Raw genomic sequence first — 10,680 nt, forward strand, 5'->3', positions numbered from 1 at the left:
TAGAAAAAATCGATGAACTACCATTATTGTTCGGTATCTAACAGAAAATAGCAAATACGATAGAGAATGGATGCTTGTACAGTATTATTTCATATTTTTAATATATTGAACAAGGTAATAATAAAATACTCTTTACATAGAAACCGAGTTTTAGAGGAAGTGATCTGATATTAACTGATATTCACCAATTCAACGTAAGTAGCGAACATTTCTTATATATTTAACTGTCTTTCAGATTTTATTTAAACAAGACTTATATTATTTTAAACAGCTGTAAACGATTTCAGTAAAGAACAAACTACAATCATTATGCAAACCACTTTGTAATCGTATCAACAACAGACATGCCCGGTATACAAACTAAGTCCTGTTACTTCTGCTGTTAGAGTATTTGGCATTGATATTTTTGAACCCTGTGAATGCATTAAAGTACAGAAAAAGAATTCTATTCCATTTAAAATTTACACAACTGTTTTAGAATTATTTCTATGGCTGATTGTTGTATTTTTCTTCGTGCAAATATTCAGAGAGGATCTATATTGCATTCGTTTAGTATACATATACAAGGATCATAGGCAATTGTCTTCAGTCGTTAACGTATGTATAGCACTATATATTGCTCTACAATTTAGCATACTTAAACGCAGAAAACTGGATCTTCATTGCCTTAAAAGCAGTTGTGAAGAAGAAGACAAATTGCTGCATAAAGCTGAGTTTTACTTATTCATAGGATTTGTATTTCTATTCTGTTTAATGGCTTTCTTTGTTGTTATTGCTTTAAAAGTTTATTTTATAACAATTAAAATATTAAATGGTAATGATTACGAAGCTCTGTTTTGTTCGATTATTCAATCGGTACGATTAATGTATTGGGCTGCACACATCGTCTCAATTCTTTTTCTTTTTGTGTTACTCGTGATATTTGTTTGGTTGCGAATGAAAAAACTAAGTGCGGATTTGATAGAATTAAACCATGTAACACCTGAAACGAAACTTAAACTAGAAAATATTTTTGCAAAGCATACAGAAATATGGGAAATATTCGAAATGCTAAATGTTAGATGGAAAGTTTTCATCCCTATTCTATATTTACATTTTGTATACGTCAGTTGCTTTTTAACTTATGCGGCCATCTTTGTGGAAATGGACTATAAATTGAAAATATTAATTGCAACTGTTTCTTTATTATTCACATCTGGAATCCTTATTATTTCATGGGTACTCTCGGCAGTGACTTCACTCGTAAGTATTTTTCTGTTATTTGTACGCCTTGATTGTGTTCACTTTACTGAAAGAATTTCATTTTCAGCTGTATGACGATTTCATTTCCGTCGGAAGATTTTCTTTTGCCAGTTTTCCTCCCTTATTCAAGTTTAAGGTATATTTATTTTCTATAAATGAAATAATTTTATTCTGTGCAGTAATATGCTTGTTTGTTATCCAGACAATAGGTTTCATGAAAAGATTTCGAGGAATACCAATAGGCATTTCTATGGCCGACTTTATTTACATCAAGAAGAATTTTATAACTAAGGTAATGTAGAAGACAGAAAAATATTTTCTGATATATTAAATTAATTTCTTAAATCATGTAAATTACTAATTCAGGTTGTGAGTTCTCTGTATTCTGTTTTCTCTTCGATGATTCAGTTGAGTGGTGTTATGCGAAAGGATAAGACATGTCTTGTTTCTTCTACTAATGTTTCTCTTGCTGACAGCTTAAATTAGTAAACATGAAATTGCAATAATAATACTCTAAAAAGAATTTTACATTATGGATTATATTTTGTAACATTAGGTGTTGACTGTTCATATCAAGCTAACGTTCGTACTGTATTTTTTCGGACAGACTACGTCTTAAAATTAATTTTCGTAAAATTCCAATCAGACGAGATTCTATAATTGACACTTTATACCAAACATTAGTTTGATTTNGTATTTTTCTCTTTGTATAATTAATTAATGATTTAAACATTTCACTGTATAAATAAATTAGAATATAATAAATAAAGGTTGTAAATTATTAAAAACTAAAACATTACATATGAAAACCAAAAGGACTCACATCAAGGTTCAAATTTTCACAATTCAACAGAATTATGGTGTAGAGACTATGCTTTTTTATAATCGTCATCTAGAATGGTGCTCCAGGATTGGTGGATTATACGACCCAAATTATTTTTTAACTTTTATACCATTACTTCTACACTGAATTTCATTACAAATATAACCATCGTGTGTTAATAACCGGAAATATCTTTGTTAATCCGTTAACTAATGGCCAAGTGGATAAAATCACAGGAAAGACTTAACAAACGGGCAGGCCATGTGAAATCTTGTAGGTTTCGTTCATGTTCAGGGTAGCCGGAGACGGGGATAAAGTTTACATGTGCTCCAAATAAATACTGTAAATTATTTGTTTAAAAGTAAAAGTTGGAGCACTTTATTATCCCGTTTCGGACTATAATTTTTAGCACTATCTTTCTACATTTAATTGGCGCGTGAAAAACACACATAAAATGTGGGATGATATCCAAACCGTCCAGAATTTCGAGCACGGAAAATTTTACCTGCATCATTCTCACCTTTTTTGGCCCTGTTCACGCGTCTAGCATCGAGATAAGGCCAGTTTCCCACAGAAAGTCTTCTTGAGATACATTTTAGAAGATGTTATAAGTATTGTATTGTCTTATTTTATGAACACAATCTAATGAGATTTAAGGAAATATTCACATCCGCGGAAACACAAAACCACATTTAGTAATCCCACATAAAAAATATTAACGTACAGTATTTACGAACTTTTATATTATTACTTTCCCGGTTCTGTTATATATAACAGGGAAAGTATATCTATCGGTCAAAAAATGACCTCCGCCTTCAAGATTTTTATACTGTATTTTCGAACTCAGAGGACAATGAAACGTCCAGAAATGCAAAAAATTCGAGGATAGTGTGGGCATGTAGAACGATTTTGTTCACCCTATTTGAAGCTAAATAACTCACCTGTTTTTGTCGAAAATTTTTGACATTTTGCCTCAAGGTTTGTTTATTAAGAGAATTGATGCTAGTAAATTTTTGTGGTAAAATATCAACTGGATAGGGAGATAAAGGTGGTCGCGTGTTGCATTTCCAGTAAGATCAGACTTATGACGATTTTATCGGTTATTTGCATTTAAATTTTTTTTTTATAAAACCTATTTCAGTCTTGAAAATTAAGCTTTTTGTCATTTTATAATATTTAAAAATATAAAAAGCTTTTACATAAAATATGATAACAGATGGCGCACCAAAATTTTAAACGTTGCCGGGAAAGTTAGGCAACTCGTTGCTGGTTTATTCATATTTTATGTTGTTAAATTTCCGGCACAGATAATGAGTAATTATGTAAACAGTGCATAGTGTACTTATATGTTATAAAATTCCTAGTTAGCCTTATAAATAAGTTTAATGGTTCATTAATATAAAACAGGCATTAATAAATTTCGTACAGAATAAATTATTTCTCATAATCAGTATATTACTTGATTACATTAGTTTAATTAATCCATCATATTTTTATGTCAAACATAAATAGTTTTCTAAAAGCAGCATTCTAGATACTGTCATAAATTTAAATTTTCCTATTAATTTCGATAATGAATAATGCATAACAAACAATAATACAATAAAGCAAACATTCTTTCTATTAGTTATAGCGAATGGTTTTCTTAAAAGCCAATAAAGTAAATTAGATTTAAAACTATTAAAGATTTTAATTTTATTAATAATAAGCTTCTTATCACAGTACTGTGCATGCTAGCAACAAGCCAGATGTACTATCAAAAATTATGTCAAAATTTCTAGTAAAGTCTTGAAAAAGCAATCAAATATTAAAATTTTGATTCTCTATTTATTTTTATACGATTAAATACACATTGTATTTATGCCCGAAGATTTAATCTGTAGAAGAAGAATCAACTTTCTTAAGGTTAATGATTGAAATTTTGAAATTTACTCCTATAATTGATGAATAGATTATCATTACGACGCTTTGTCTAATTCACTATCCTTTCATTTTGTGTTATTATATTGTTTTTAGAATGCTAAGGGCTCATTATCAGGTAAAGCGCCATTAATACTGCTGGATAAGCGAGCCATTAACGTAGTTTGTTTCAAAAAGAAACGAAAATGTCATCCATTGGTTTTTCTTATCCATCCGTATTAAACTGCTTTATTATAAAACGTACTATAAATTTTCGGTTTTTCTGTATTATAAACCCAAGCCAAATAGATCTTACTATTCATACTAAATCCGTGCATAAAGAAGAATATTATGGATTAAATAAACTAGAAATAATAAGTAATTAAAGTGCTTTTGAAAAATAATTTAATCTGTACGAAATTTAGTAATAATTGTTTTATATTAATGAACCATTAAGTTTATTTATAATTCATAAATTTTATAATATGTAATGGAAACAATATACTGTTTTACATAATTACTTATTACCTGTCCTGAAAAATTTAACAATATAAAATATAAAATATAAAATATAAAAAAATAAATGTTATTTTTTAAAATACATTGTTAAAAATTCAATTTTATTTCCTGAATTTAATTTATTAACAATTGGGTTTTATTTTTAAGGCTTTCGATGGGGTAGTAGAATGCCATATTTGTGACTAGCATGTGGCTGTGTTACCTCTTCCAGAAACATCTTCCTATTGGTTGTATTAAAATGAAAGCGGTTACTAGAGATGTCTTAAGAAATCAATTCCTTCTCCCTGGTTCTGTTGTTGTTGTTATTATTATTATTATTATTATTATTTTAATTTCGTCGTGTAATGGTTTTTTACATGTAGACGTATTTTAACGATTTTCTGTCTTTGTAGATGAGGAGATTAATGATTTAATTTCTAGATTATTTAACAAATCAAGTTGTATATAGTATTTTTAACATCTTTTTAATCCCAGAAGTACGCGAAGAAAGAAGTATTCAATTATTACTTTGTCTTTCTTTTAAATAAACATAATTTAAAATTTAAATTCCGCCTTCCGATTGAAGCTTAGTTCACACACTGAGCGCGATTCGCTAGAGAAAGCGAAAAACAAAGCAAATAACCCGTCAAAGGTTATTCGCTCTGTTTTTCGCTTTCGCTAGCGAATCGCGCTCAGTGTGAACTAAGCTTTACGCATTTTATAATACGTATGTCGCAAATTAGTTATATGAGAGATAATTTCGACTTAAGTTTCTTGTTTCTGTTGAATGATCTCTAGTAACGATCGATATCACTCCAAAAAATTTTTTTAACTCTACATATTTTCTCTAATCAGACCCACCAGTGGCCAAGTAGTTCCTTTTTCTGAATACTGTTGGTTCGGTTGTGGGTTGAGTCTTGCCAAAACCGGTTGGCTACGTGGCGTTTATCAAGTTTTTTCCACGTTTTTAACGCCTAAATAGGTGTTAATTACCCTTAAAAAGACATCCCGTAAGCAGTTCGCTCAACTTTTGCATTGATGTAACTAACAAGACAAACTCTCTAATTGATCAACTACTAATTGATATGACACACTGATAACGCTTATTTCGATGCTTTTTATTCTTTTTTTACTTGCACACATCATTAATTTAAAATGACAAATGAAAAAGAGATAGACAGAATTATTCAAAGCTACACGTTGGAATAAAATAATCGGAAACAAACATAAATTACTTATATTTCTAATAGGAAACAGAAACTCGTTTCTATTTATATAACAGAATACGTATATAACATACATAAGATTTGAGATAGAATCTAATACCCAATAGTAATATTACTTTATATATCGCAGAATAAACACACGAATATACTTCCGATTCAATTAATGGATACAGCATAAATCAGTTTTTGTTTAAAAAAATTACATTAAATGCATCTAGAAAAAATCAATGAACTACCATTGTTGTTCTGTATCTAACAGAAAATAGCAAATAAGATAGAGAATGGATGTTTGTACAGTATTATTTTATATTTTTAATATATTGAAATAATGATTAAATACTTTTTACATAGAAACCGAGTTTTAGAGAAAGTGATCTGATATTAACTGATATTCACCAATTCAACGTAAGTAGCGAACATTTCTTATATATCTAACTGTCTTTCAGATTTTATTTAAACAAGACTTATATTATTTTAAACAGCTGTAAACGATTTCAGTAAAGTACAAACTACAATCATTATGCAAACCACTTTGGAATCGTATCAACAACAGACATGCCCGGTATACAAACTAAGTCCTGTTACTTCTGCTGTTAGAGTATTTGGCATTGATATTTTTGAACCCTGTGAATGCATTAAAGTACAGAAAAAGAATTCTATTCCATTTAAAATTTACACAACTGTTTTAGAATTATTTCTATGGCTGATTGTTGTATTTTTCTTCGTGCAAATATTCAGACAGGATCTATATTGCTTTCGTTTGGTATACATATACAAGAATCACAGGCAATTGTCTTCAGTCGTTAACGTATGTATAGCACTATATATTGCTCTACAATTTAGCATACTTAAACGCAGAAAACTGGATCTTCATTGCCTTAAAAGCAGTTGTGAAGAAGAAGACAATTTGCTGCACAAAGCTCAGTTTAACCTCTTCGCAGGACTTGTATTTCTGTTTTGTTTAATGATTTTATTTGTTGTTATTGCTTTAAAGGTATATTTTGTAACAATTAAGAAATTGAATGGGAATGACTACGAAGCTTTATTGTGTTCAATAGTCCATTCTGTACGATTAATGTATTGGGGTGCACACATCGTTTCTCTTCTTTTCCTGTTTTCAATCCTTTTTACGGTTATTTGCTTAAGAATGAATAAACTGACTACAGATTTGAAAGAACTGAAACGAGTAACGCTCGAAACGAAACCTAAACTGGAAAGTATTTTCGTGAAACACACAGAAATATGGGAAATATTCGAAATGATAAATGTTAGATGGAAAGTTTTCATCCCTATTCTATATTTACATTTTGTATACGTCAGTTGTTTTTTAACATATGCGGCCATCTTTGTAGAAATGGACTATAAATTGAAAATATTAATTGCAACTGTTTCTGTATTATTCACATCTGGAATCCTTATTATTTCATGGGTACTCTCGGCAGTGACTTCACTCGTAAGTATTTTTCTGTTATTTGTACGCCTTGATTGTATTCACTTTACTGAAAGAATTTCATTTTCAGCTGTATGACGATTTCATTTCCGTCGGAAGATTTACTTTTGCCAGTTTTCCTCCCTTATTCAAGTTTAAGGTATATTTATTAATTTTCTATAAATGAAATAATTTTATTCTGTGCAGTAATATGCTTGTTTGTTATCCAGATAATAGGTTTCATGAAAAGATTTCGAGGAATACCAATGGGCATTTCTATGGCCGACTTTATTTACATCATGAAGAATTTTATAATTAAAGTAATGCAGAAAACAGAATAATATTTTCTAATATTTTAATTTAATTTTTTAAATTATGTAAATTATTTATTCAGGTTGTGAGTTCTCTGTATTCTGTTTTCTCTTCGATGATTCAGTTGAGTGGTGTTATGCGAAAGGATAAGACATGTCTTGTTCCTTCTACTAATGTTTCTCTTGCTGACAGCTTAAATTAGTAAACATGAAATTGCAATAATAATACTCTAAAAAGAATTTTACATTATGGATTATATTTTGTAACATTAGGTGTTGACTGTTCATATCAAGCTAACGTTCGTACTGTATTTTTTCGGACAGACTACGTCTTCAAATTAATTTTCGTAAAATTCCAATCAGACGAGATTCTATAATTGACACTTTATATTAAACATTAGTTTGATTTGAAGGAATACGTCAACAAAATGCCTGAGCGATCTATCAACGGCGTTGTTCTCGAATCACTTTCTGTTGCAAAATAGTTTTCTGTTAATGTTACACAAGTGAAGATATTTCAGAGGATTCCACGTGGCCATTCCGTTAAGAATCACATGAAGCACTGAAGTAAAGCGTTAATCTGTGATCAATTAGTTAGCATGTTCAATGGACTTATTCATCTGGCCAATAACAGACCCAAAACTCATTAAAATCTTCAATTAAATGGTATATAATGACTAATTACAAATACAATTTTTAATAATTACGTAAAATAATTTTTCTCCTATCTTACTTTTCACATAGAATTCCAATTGTCATTTGATTTTATGTAATAATACATTTATGTAGTTTAGAATTTGAAGAAATATTAATGCGAAATTTATATTTTATGGAATAATCATAATAACAAATTAGGAAGAAGACGAAGAGATCATAACCCTTGATACATGGGTACAAACTTTCGATTTTATTTTTTACTTCAACATAAATTAGGATTTAGAAGTGAAAGTCTTGTAGTCTCGGGCTTTACAAATACACACAGTAGGAAGAAATTAACAAATGACACAATGACAATCTGTCTTTTACGTAGCTCTTTTATAGTTTAGAATATAAACAATTTCAAATGCAGAATAAATAGGCAGATTAACGATTTTATTATCATTTTTAAATACTTTATGGTAATAATTGTGATGAATTTTTTAAGCTTTGTATTGAAATTTATCATTTACAGAAATGCTACAGAAACATATTTTTATAGTTTCTTAGACTCTCTGATCTTAACTTGCAATTATTTCGAGAAAATAATTAAAAAAAAAAAATTATTTATCGTAGTGAGGTGTATTACAGAAACCGTTGCTTATCAAACACGAAATCGTACAAGAATCCTTGATATGAATATGTGGATTTTCACAAATGCATGTTGTCTTCAAGATTTCAATTACAAATGAAGCAGTTGCCCGCGAAGAACTCAGTTGTTTCACTGATGGTGAAGAAACTGTTTCGTAGTTTTACAGTTTCTGAATATGTCAGGCTTTACGCACAACTTCTTATTTACCTGGTATGATGGATTTTAGCCTTCACTACTGAGTAATCTTTTTCACACAATCTACAATACCACTTCGAAAATCACCAGGCATCTGTCAGAAGCCCTGCGTCAGTTTTTTCAGCGGCACTTTTTTCGAAATTTTTCAAAAAATTTCAAAAAATTCAAGTTCTCCAATTTTTTTCAGCTGCAAAAAATGCAATAAATAATTTTCTTATCGCGCGCCAACTTTTCTCAGGAAAAAAAAAAAAAAATGCCGGCATCTCACAGATGCCCTGCGACCCTTCTCCGGAAAAAATTCCCTAGAAAAACGCGATTGCGAGAATCTCTATTGTTGATCGCGATCATAGTGCGCATCTGTATTATATTCTAGTTTTTCAGCGATCGCAGCTTCGATTCGCTGTTTTGTAGGTCGANGGGGCGGACTTGTTACCGAAAGAGACCCGGAAATTCTGTCATTATGTGATCTCAGAATAAAAGATTCAATAAATAGAGTTCTAATAAAGATAGAATGTAGAAGCTTTTTATTTCAAAGCTAAAAGATTCCTCTGAGTAATATATAAATATGTATTCGATAATTTTTACTTTTCCAGCTGTTATATATAACAGAAGATATATAGCAAAGTGTAGCGCTCGGTCAAAAAATGACCCCTCCCAAATTTTTTACATTTTTGGACTCAACACCTTGAAATTTCGAGTTAATTAAGCAAAAGATTCGAGGTTTTTTCTATATGTATGGATGTTAGACTGTGGGGCGACATGGTTTTGTTCACCCTGTTTGAAGCATAATAATTTCTGTGGTCAACGTGGTCAGAATCGGAGTCAGATGGTTTAACACCAGGAGTTAGTTATTAAGTGTCAAAGTGGTTGAACTAAATCGTGTCTCCATACACATTCTAACACCTTAGGCGTGAACGTCTTAACAGGTTTTAGTGTACTATTATAAAATGACAAAAAAATCTTACTTTGAGAGTAGAGACGAGTTTTATTTTATTTTTTTAAATTTTGAACGCTAATAACGAGTAAAATATTTATTAAGAGATATGACACATGACTATTTTTATGTCTTCACCCTTTCATTAAGACCCAAAATTTAATAGTATTAATGCCCCTTTATACGCAAGCTACAGTGCCACATTTCGTTTCTTAAACTTTACCCATTCTGAGATATTGTTTAATATCTCAGAACAGAAAATAAAGAAATGAAACAAATTAGACGCCAACACACAAACACAATTTTTCCCCTTTTATTAACTTTTTTGAGGGGTTCGGGAGGTCTCCAAACGTGTAGATTTACAAAAAAAAAAAAAAAAAAAACTTGGAGGGTCAAATTTGACGCGATTCCAATACTTTTCTGTTTTATATACATAACAAGTTGGTAAGTAAAAAGGGCCCACCAGTGACCGAGTGGTCTTCGTACCCTAAACATTGGAAGTTCGGTCGTGGGTTTGCGCCGCGATCGAACAGGCTGGCTGCTGGAGTTTTCCGGGTTTTCTCCTTGCCAATAACGACTAAATAGGAGGGCAGTTCGCCATAAAAGTCCTCCCGGAAGGCATTAGTTCCTCTCGCGTAACATCGCAACGGGAAACCACTCTGTATGCTAACTTTTCCTAGTAACGCCTTGGCGTATTTACTAACTACTTACTAATCTGCGCTGGGTGTGGCCGAGGTCGGGAAAACCTGATATGGCACTATGAGATGAGAAGTAAAAAGGAGTCGGAAGATTTTATGACGACTCCGACTCCACAGCCCTGATATATGCAGTAAAT

The 10,680-nt window shown here is 30.7% G+C and overlaps 1 long non-coding RNA gene across 1 annotated transcript; it reads left to right on the forward strand.

Moving 5' to 3' along the window:
• Positions 1-7,042: 7,042 nt before the first annotated feature.
• On the forward strand, positions 7,043-7,404 carry LOC111618805. The gene is made up of 3 exons (XR_002755645.1): positions 7,043-7,141; positions 7,209-7,277; positions 7,348-7,404. It is a non-coding gene; the product is annotated as an uncharacterized LOC111618805 (long non-coding RNA).
• The last annotated feature ends 3,276 nt before the right edge of the window (positions 7,405-10,680 follow it).

This window comes from Centruroides sculpturatus, unplaced genomic scaffold (assembly GCF_000671375.1).
Source record: "Centruroides sculpturatus isolate CEXI.00-Female unplaced genomic scaffold, Cexi_2.0 scaffold13, whole genome shotgun sequence".
NCBI lineage: Eukaryota > Metazoa > Arthropoda > Arachnida > Scorpiones > Buthidae > Centruroides > Centruroides sculpturatus.